The sequence below is a fragment of the Myotis brandtii genome, unplaced genomic scaffold, assembly GCF_000412655.1.
Source record: "Myotis brandtii unplaced genomic scaffold, ASM41265v1 scaffold57, whole genome shotgun sequence".
Lineage (NCBI taxonomy): Eukaryota > Metazoa > Chordata > Mammalia > Chiroptera > Vespertilionidae > Myotis > Myotis brandtii.
Window position 1 is genome coordinate 741,011 of NW_005370133.1, and position 9,427 is coordinate 750,437.

Below are 9,427 nucleotides of genomic sequence, written 5' to 3' on the forward strand. Positions count from 1 at the left end.
GCCTCTGTATCCTCCATGGTTCTTTGACAGCCTAAGTATCTGCCGGGCCCAGCTGCTGGGTTTCTATGAAGAATAATTGAGGCAGCAGATGTGAAAGCCCCTGAAAAACTACGTAACATGTAACAGAAATGTCAGGGATGTTTGTTGTTACTTCCACTCCCTGAGCCTCCGTTTTCTCATCTATAGTGTGAGGAGGATTAATCTGGAAACTACTTCTTACTTAGGCTTTCTGCCCTGTCACCCGGCCAAGTTAGGCTAAAGAGGAAAGGACATACATGGGCTTGGGGGCCTATGGGTCTTGGTGTGAGTCCCTACTCCCCCAACCAAGCCTGTGACTTGGACAAGTCCCTCCCCAAGGCTGACCCTCCCCAAGCTGACCCTCACCCCAGGTAGAAGATGGAAACAGCCATGCCAGTTCCTGGGAGATGCTGTGAGGTTCTGAGCCCTGGGGTGCAGAGCCCCTAGCACAGTGCTGGCACCTGGTAGGTGTGCCAGGAGCAGAAATTGTTCTTACTGCCATGCAGCACTTTGAAAACCATAAAGTACCCTAGAGAGGTAATAAAACATTAACAGGCCCAAGTATTGTCCAGGAACTGCAAACACTGAGCAAGACACCCCATTAAGCTGAGAAGAGAACTGACACCAGAACATCCCTAATGTAAGGACAGAGCGCCATTTGCCAAGTAGTGTGTGCAGGCCCTGGGTGCGGATCCACTGGCCTCTGAGGGAGGGTATTATTGTCCCCACTGTACAGAAGAGAAAACAGAGGCTCGGCGAAGCTAAATGCGCCCAAGATCACACAGCTAGTAAGAGTCTGGGATCGCTGACCTGAGTCAGACCCAAACCCCACATTGTAATCACTATGTAATAAAAAGTGGCCCCTTAGCCCAAAATCCAACCTCATCCTAATTCTAGCCCACCCCCAAGGCCAGACACTCTGAGCTAACCCAACATGTGCCCACAGCCCTGGACAGGCACCTGCATTCACCTGCCAAGCACTTGACAGTTTGCAGATGAGAACACAAAGCTCTCAAGGTCCTAGGCCAGGTAAGGGGCTCAGACAAAGCTCCAGGTTCCCAGGCACAGGTAAGCCTGCCCAGATGAACATTTGCTCAGAAGCTGCCCTCTGTGTCACCTTCCCAGCCAGAGCCTGGGCCCGTGTCTTGCTGTGAGGAACACTCACTCCCACTGGCTTTGGCTGCTGCTCAGCCAGCCCCTCACAAGCTTATTTTTTAATAACTTGGTTGTTTTTTAATTAAAAGGAAATCCCTGGTAACAAATGTGAATGGCCTGAGCTAATGAGAGCAGGCTGCCGCTCGCTTAACTCCGTCTCTGCTTGGCGGTCTCTGCCTTTTCCAAATCGTTTCTGCATGCGATTTTATTGTCCCATTGAGGCAAACCATGGGGCTGGGCCTCAGAAAACTGTGGATAATTTTATGACCATTAATAGCATTTGGAGCAGAGAGAGCTTAATCATCACACAGGGCTGTTCGGCCAAGGTCTTTCTCCCAGAGTCTTTGGGTTGGGCAGGCAGTTCAGAGCTTCCTTCAAGGACCCACCAGGCCCACTGGGGACCTCTGAGTCACTTCTCCCTCATTCACTTGGGAGAATGTGTGGAACGGTGGACGGTGGCCCCCGGAAAGGCGCCAGGGAGCCCAGCATTCTTCAAGCCCTTATTCATCAGGCACTTCCAAGGTGCCAGACACATTCAATACTTTCAAGTGTCCATCCCTGTGATGTGGGCCCATTACAGCCATTTTCCAGACGAGAAAAGTTGAGGTCTGGAGAAATTGGGACCTTCGACTAGGACCACGGGTCTGGGTTTGACTTGTTTGGCCCCACCCAGATCTTTTAGACTTCGAAGCCCAAGTTCAGTCCTGCCACCCCTCGGCCAACTAAACAACTGGGGGCCCCTGAACAAGCATCTCCACCTATGACTCCAATGAAGATCGTGTTGGGGGGCTTTGGGGGAAGTCAAAGAACCATCATCCCAACGACTCCTAAACTCTGCAGGTGGCAGGATCACTCCGTCTACAGACAAGCACAGGAGCTCAAGGAAGCTTAATGGTTTACCCAAAGTCACCCAGGCAGGCAGTCAGGGGCTGAGTTGAGATGTGGGAAGAGACAGTCACTGTTACTCAATGAACAATTGAGGCCTGTTGGCTCTTCTCTGCAGGATACACTAAGAGATTTTCCTATCTATATATATAAAAGCCTAAGCGACCGAAGGACTGGTCGACTGGTCGACTGGTCGCTATGATGCACACTGACCACCAGGGGGCAGACACTCAATGCAGGAGCTGCCCCCCGGTGGTCAGTGCGCTCCTACAGCGGGAGCACCACTCAGCTGACCAACGGGCACCAGATGCCGCCGGGCTCACGGCTGGCAAGCGCAGCTGTGGAAGCACAAGCCTCTCCCACCTCTGCAGCAGTGCTTCCAAGCAGTGACGGCAGGACAACGGGGGGTGGGGGGGCGTGGAGCGGCCAGGATGAGCGGGAGTGGCGTAGCACCCCTCCTGGGCTCAGGCTCCTCCCCGGCCGCCTGGCCTGCAGGGATCTGGCCGAAACTGGCAACCTGACATCCCCCGAGGGGTCCCGGATTGCGAGAGGGTGCAGGCCAGGCTGAGGGACCCCACTGCTGCACAAATCCATGCACTGGGCCTCTAGTAATAAATAAGCAAACCAGCTTTGAGAGGGAGGAAGGAGCCCCTTGGTTCAGTTTGGCACTTCTCAGGGCTCCAAGCCCATTCAAACGTTGTCTTGTGTGAACCCTCCCAGACCCCAAATGAAAGCCTGGGCCCCCCACTTTGCAGAGGGACATAATCACCAAACCTGGCAAGTAGCTGCCCGAGGTCACATGCCAATTGCTGGCATAGCCAGGGCCTGAACCCAGATATCCCAAGGCCTATGCCAGATCCCACCCTGGGCCACCTGCTTTCTCATAAGCTGAAATTAAACCAGAGGCTGCAATATGTTCCCCAGAGATGCTGCCACTACTGTCACTGCTGCCCACTCCAGGCCCACATCAGCCAGGGGACCTCCCACTGTCCTCCCGCCTGTTGGCATCTTGCCTCTCTGTCCCCAGGTGCATCATGGAACCCACCCCTGCTCACTCTACATCAAGCATGTCAAACTCTCGGCCCCCGGGCCGCATGCATCCCATAACAAATATTTTTTCGGCCCAGCCAATATAACAGTGTAAGAAATGTTTTAATAAAAAATTCATAACTTAATTTTTACAATATCCTGTTACACATAATTATTAATAACAAACTACAACATTCGCTAATGAGTGATTACTATAATCGTGTTGCATTGATTTCCCTTATGTGCCTTACACGCAGGAGAACCATTTCTCTCCACTGATACTAGCAGTGAAAATTTTAGCAGTCGATTGCCACGTTATTAGTCTTGGACTGATTTGTTTGGTGTGCACAACAGGAAATATTTCACTTTCGGAGAACAAGAAAAATAGGTTTATTTGCATTACGCTTATTAATTTGTGTGGTTATTCAGTGTCCGGTAAGTTAATGTTCAAGAAAAAATATTAATTTTTATTAAAATGTTCTATTATTTTATGTTAACGATTACTCATTTATTCCAGCCCTTTGTGTTCAGCATGTCTCTATCGCAAAAAACATACATTTCCATGAAAATTTAAGATTTTGGTTTTTTTGTGGCCCACCTAAGCTTAAACCTTGCTTATTTGGCCCGTGTTAGCCTTTGAGTTTGACATGCTTGCTCTACATCCTCAGGGAGCAGGACTGGAGTCTTTCTCAAGGGAGGCAGGGGAGTGAGAGGGGCACAGTAGCCCTGAGGCCCGGAGGCAGGCTGGGGACACCCAGCAGCCATGTCTCCCTCTGTGCCACAGGGAACCAGACCTTGGACCTGGCTTTGCCCATGTACCATAAATGAAGCTTTTTTTTTTGGAGGATTGGAGGGTCAGGGGTCCTGTGTTCATTTTTACAAGTTGGTGAGAAAATCAGGGCTGGGACTGACTGACCCATCTGTTTCAATAACAGATGAAGAAACTGAGGCTCACACAGCAAATCCACAACAGAGGCTGGACTGGCACCCTCGGGGCTAGGTAAGAGTTTGGTTTCACTTCCTCTTCGAGTCTCAGTTTTCTTATCTGTAAAATGGTGCTAACACTACTTCACAAGGTTCTGGTGACAATTAAGTGAGATGATGAACACAATGTGTTTGGCACGGTGCCTGGCTCACAGTAACCGTATATCGGTGTAACGGTGTCAATAATGATAATTATCTCTTCCATTTATCCTTGAGCTTGGGATGGGGCCAGGAGGCAGGGCCCTGTGTGAGAAGCATTCTAACCCCAGGAAAGTCAGACCTGGATGGCCTTGAAGCCAGACTCAAAACGACAAGCCCCCAAGGCTCAGGGGTCAACGAATGCAGGACCAGGCAGCCTGAATGAGGTCACAGCCAGCAAATCTAAAGCCGATGTCTCCAGTTACACACCACAGAGCTTTGCAAATTACCGTAATGACTTGGCTATAAAGTGGTACCACATATAAGGTGACTCCCCACAGGAATTTTAATGTACGTCAAAACCTGCCAAGTCTGCATGAGAGGGACAATGATGCATTCAGCATCCCAGGCCCAGATGCCACCTCCCTGCAGTCCCAGAGCAGCCAGTGGCTGGTCTAGGACAGCCTACACGACTGCTCCTCGTTCACGGACAAGCAGAGCAGACTTCAGTGCCCACCAGGCGCCAGACTGGTGACAGGGCACTGCACCTTACAGTCTACACCAAACATTTTGCAGCCCTCACATATGAGCTTCACTACAACCCTCAGGAGTAGGGTGGGGAGGCTGGGGGTTAGAGGGCAAACAATTTGCCCAAGCTCACTCAGCAAATGCAGGGCTCAGACTTACACCGGATCTCCTGACTCACACACCTTGTCAGCAAGCTTTTTCTGTAAAGGGCAAGACAGTAAATATTTTAGGTTTTGCGGGCCATACAGTCTGCTGTTACAATTATTCAACTTGGACCATAAAAAGCAACCATAGACAATATATAAACCAATGAGTGGGGCTGTGCTCCAATAAAACTTTATTTAGAAAAACAGCTCACTGGCTGTTGGACTGTAATTTGCCAACCTCTGAGCTAGTGCAGCAGTTAGAGATGGGGCTTTGCAGTTAGAAAGCTTTTCCTGCATCTGTAAAATGGGGAGAGTTTTACAGGGTGGAGTTATGGTGTGAACACCACTGTCAAAAACTGAATGCAGGGCTGGCCCCTGGCAGGCATTCAATAAATGAAAGTGCCTGAACCTGTCTCAGGGGCCCCCACAGCCTGGGTTCACCCCTCACCCGGCCTTACCTCATACTCCCACGATGCTTTGCTGCTGTGCTGCACACATCCTCACCCCTCTAGTCAGGGTGGCCTGACACCTCCCAAACCCTCTGAGCCCTCAGAGGTCAACAGAAGTGCATCTCCTTCTGGAATGTTCCCCAGTCTCTCCTGCCCTCCCTGAGCTCCCCCACTCAGCTCACAGCAGTCCGTGTGAATGGCTGCTGTTTAGGGCACCTCCTTCCCTCACCCTCAGCCTATGTCAAATACTCCACACATTTGATCTCTAAGTCTCCACAATGTCCCCACACTCCGGGACTGTAACACTGAGCTGGCACATGGATGCTTTTAAGTGCAATTAAAGTCCTGCCTCCCCCACAAGCCTGTGAAGTCCCTCAGTACAAGGGTCGTGGGCCCCCAGAGCTGCTGAATGTCAGAGCATCCAGAGACATGATTTTGCCCAATTTACTTCACATACAAAAAACAGGGGCCCAGATGGGGAAGGGACTTGTCCTAGTCCCATAGCGAGCAGATTCTCTAGACACGGGGGCGCCACTGGGGATACTCCCCTCACTCCTAGCACACGGTTAGACCACGGGAGGTGCTTGGAGACACTGGGAAGGTGGGCTGAAAGGACTGTCCAAAGTCGACTTTCATGCCTACTATTATGCCAGATGCTGCCACTTAGGAAAACGGACCAAGCTTTTGTCACACACACCCAGGATCAAGCCCTAGCTCCACCATTAACTTTCTGGCTGTCTGACCCTAAATGAGGGTCTCCCTTCTGAGCCTTAGTTTCTTCATCTGTAAAATGGGAATGTGAAACCCAGCTCCACTGGGTGGCTGGCTGTGAGGATTAATGAGATAATATATGCAGAGATGTGGTGCCGCCTGGCAGAGGGAACACTTTATTTTAATTTTATTTTTTATAGTTTTATTTTTTAAATCTTTAATGGGTAATAGGTCCTCCTTTTAACCATTAACCTCTTCCAGCCCGCTCCCATCCTCCCCCACCCAGGCCCTCACCACCCCATCGTCAAGGCCCTCATTTTACTGTCTTGTCAGGCAGGGGAAACAGGGCCCCGGCCTCCCTGGGTGATCTGTCTCCAGGAATGGAGACATGCTTTCCCAGGCAGTGAGCCCCAGCGGCCATCGAGGGCAGCCTCAGGATAACGGGGTCTTGAATCCCTGCAGGCTTGTCCGTGCGGAGCAGGGCCTCAGCCTCTCCGAGCCTCCTCGGCTTTCCCCTCTGAGCAGTGGGAGTGCCAGGCAGGCAGGAGGGACACTGGGGATCCCAGAGAGTGGGAGACACAGGGGTTGAGCAGCTCTCTAAGGACACACAGCCATGCTGCATCCACACTCCCGGCCCCTTCTGCCTCACGGCACTGCCTCATCATCCCCTCTCTCCCTTCCCCACCAAACCCAGAGGCCTGGCAACCACAGCCTGGTGGGATGGGTTACCTGAGGGCCACTCACTTAGCCTGGAGCCATCGTGGGGGGTTCACAGTCATTGGGGAGGAGAGGCTGTCAGCTTGGCAGGGCCTCTGGAGCTCCAGAGCCTGATGCTCAAGGCCTCATGCCAGGTTTATGGTCACCCGTCATCTCTCATCCCAGATCACAAAAACTCCATAAACTCTCCTTTAAAGCTAAGCTAGAGTTACAGGGACTCAGGCCAGTAAAACCTGAGCAGGCTCACCTCAGGATGCCACTGCCAAGAAAACAGACCGAGCCCTCTGCTCTGTCCCAGGCCAGCCCAGGCCCGGTTTCACATGTGGGTGCAGGTATCTATACACATACACACATTTTCTGGCCGAGTTTCTCTCTGACTCTTGTATTGCTACCAAATTAGCACATATTTGTTGGTGAAAAAAATTAGAAAATATACCTTGGCAACTATTAGAAAATAAATGTCACCTATACTACCAACAACAGAGAGAGCCACCGCAGACATGACGACACATAAAGCTCTGTGGCATTTCCATATGCCTCTCTACATATTTGACCAAAAAACAGGAAGACATACTTATTTTCTTCAACTCTGCTTTTTTTTTTTTTTAGTATTGTATCATGAACATTAAAGTTCATAGAGTGCCTATTACATTCCAGGCCCAGTACCAGGCTCTTTTCATGCCAGCATTTCTAATGCCATTTTCCAGAGGAAAAGTGACTTGTCCAAGGTCATGCAGCTGGTACATGGTACAAGCCCAGCTCTCTCAGACTTAGAGGGCAACACTGGCCCAGACCTGGTTCCACATCATTAAGGGATTCAGAGTCGATGCAGCTGATTACTTTCTTAGTGTATTGGTCAGCTTGGGCTGCCATCACAAAATACCACAGACCAGGTGGCTTAAACAACACATTTGTGTTCTCACTTTTCTGGAGGCTGGAAGTGTAAGAGCAAGGTTCTGCTGATTGAGTTTCTGGTGAGAGCGCTCTTCCTGGCTTATAGATGGCCACCTTCTCTCTAGGTCCCTCACATGGCCTTTCCCAGTGCCTGCATGCAAAGACTGAGAGCGAGAGTGCAGTGTGCCCTGGTGTCTCTTTATAAAGACACGAATCCTACTGGAGGATCAGGGCCCCACCCTTAACCTAATTTAACCTATAAAAGGTCCCATCTCCAAATAAAGTCCCACCGGAGGTTGTGGCTTCAACATACGAATTTGGTCAACAGATGAGAGGGGGCACAAACCACAAACATCCAGTCTATAACACCTGGTATTCATTCCCCCACAATAGGGTGCATATTTCTATATCTATCTACTAGAGGCCCAGTGCACGAAATTTGTGCATGGGTAGGGTCCCTGGGCCTGGCCGGCGATCAAGGACGATCGAGGCCTTCCAGCTGCTGGCCAGGGCCTTCCTTCACTCCACATCGCCCCCAGTGGTCAGTGCACATCATAGCGAGCGATCGAACTCCCGGTCTCCCGATCAAACTCCTGAGGGAACACTTTGCATATTAGCTTTTTATATATATAGATGGGACTTGAGAAGGAGAGACCATATCCCATGGCCTGTAAGTGCAGATTCTGGGGTCCGACCAACTACATTTGAATTCTGGTTTTGCCATTTACTAGCTGTGGCCTTGTCTGTGTCACATGACTTAGCTTCTCTGTGCCTCAGTTTATTGAAATGGGTTCATTTACTATGTAAAGTACCTGGAAGAGTGCATCTGGCATGTAGTAAGCACTATGTCGGTACTGGCTCTCGCGGTGGTTGTTCTTAATCCCACTCCAGGTGGGCTTCAGAAGCCTGCACTGATCAGCATGATCTCACCTCCCCAGCCACAAGGCCACTGGGACCAGCTCCAAGACAGGCACACAAGTTCATCTAATTATACAGAGGCCTGAAACTTCTGTTTATGACTGTTTGATGCAGAGGGTAAGAACAGCCTCTCCTCCTGTGTATGTGAATGAGGAAGCACGTGGTCCTGGTAGCTGGTAGAAGCCAGCTTGTCATCCCAAGGGAAGTCAGTTGGAGAACAATAAACCAAGGCATCTCAACCAACAGCAAAGAAACTAAACCACAGCACTGGTTGCACCAAGAACCTCTTGTGTGAATAGTAAAATGCCTGTAGTGTACTAAGCCTGTCTCAGATGTATTTTCTGCCACTTACTACCAAAAGCATCCTTATTAATACAATTTCTTCCATAAAATAATCTCTACCCACTCTGACCATCTTTGCTTTTAATTTGAGTATTTAGTCCATTTACACCATTTACCTTTAATGTAACTAACTTATACTTGGGTTGAAATCTACAACCTTACAGGTGTAAAATACTACTAGTGTACCTCAGGGGGAACAGAGATGCCATGTTGAATCAGAGAGGGAACAGCACACGCAGGGGCCCAAAGGCTGGCAGAAGCACTGGGCATATTTAGCTGATTTAAGTATCTCCCAAGGGTGGGGGAGGGTGGCCTAGTAAAGAAATTCTGATATCCCTTAAACTCTCAGATTCTACATTTCATCATACTGAGCCAGCATGATTCCAAAATTTAAGATTAGAAAGTTCCATGCATGTGAGATTTTAAAATTTCATGATTCTCTCATTCTAAGATGATGCAATTTTATAAAGCTAAGCATTTATATTACTACTAGAGGCCCGGTGCATGAAATTC

The 9,427-nt window shown here is 49.8% G+C and overlaps 1 protein-coding gene across 4 annotated transcripts in view; it reads right to left on the minus strand.

Moving 5' to 3' along the window:
- GLIS1 (GLIS family zinc finger 1) overlaps positions 1-9,427 on the minus strand; it is a 236,541-nt gene that overhangs the window by 103,772 nt on the left and 123,342 nt on the right. The gene's annotated exons all lie outside the window — the stretch shown is intronic.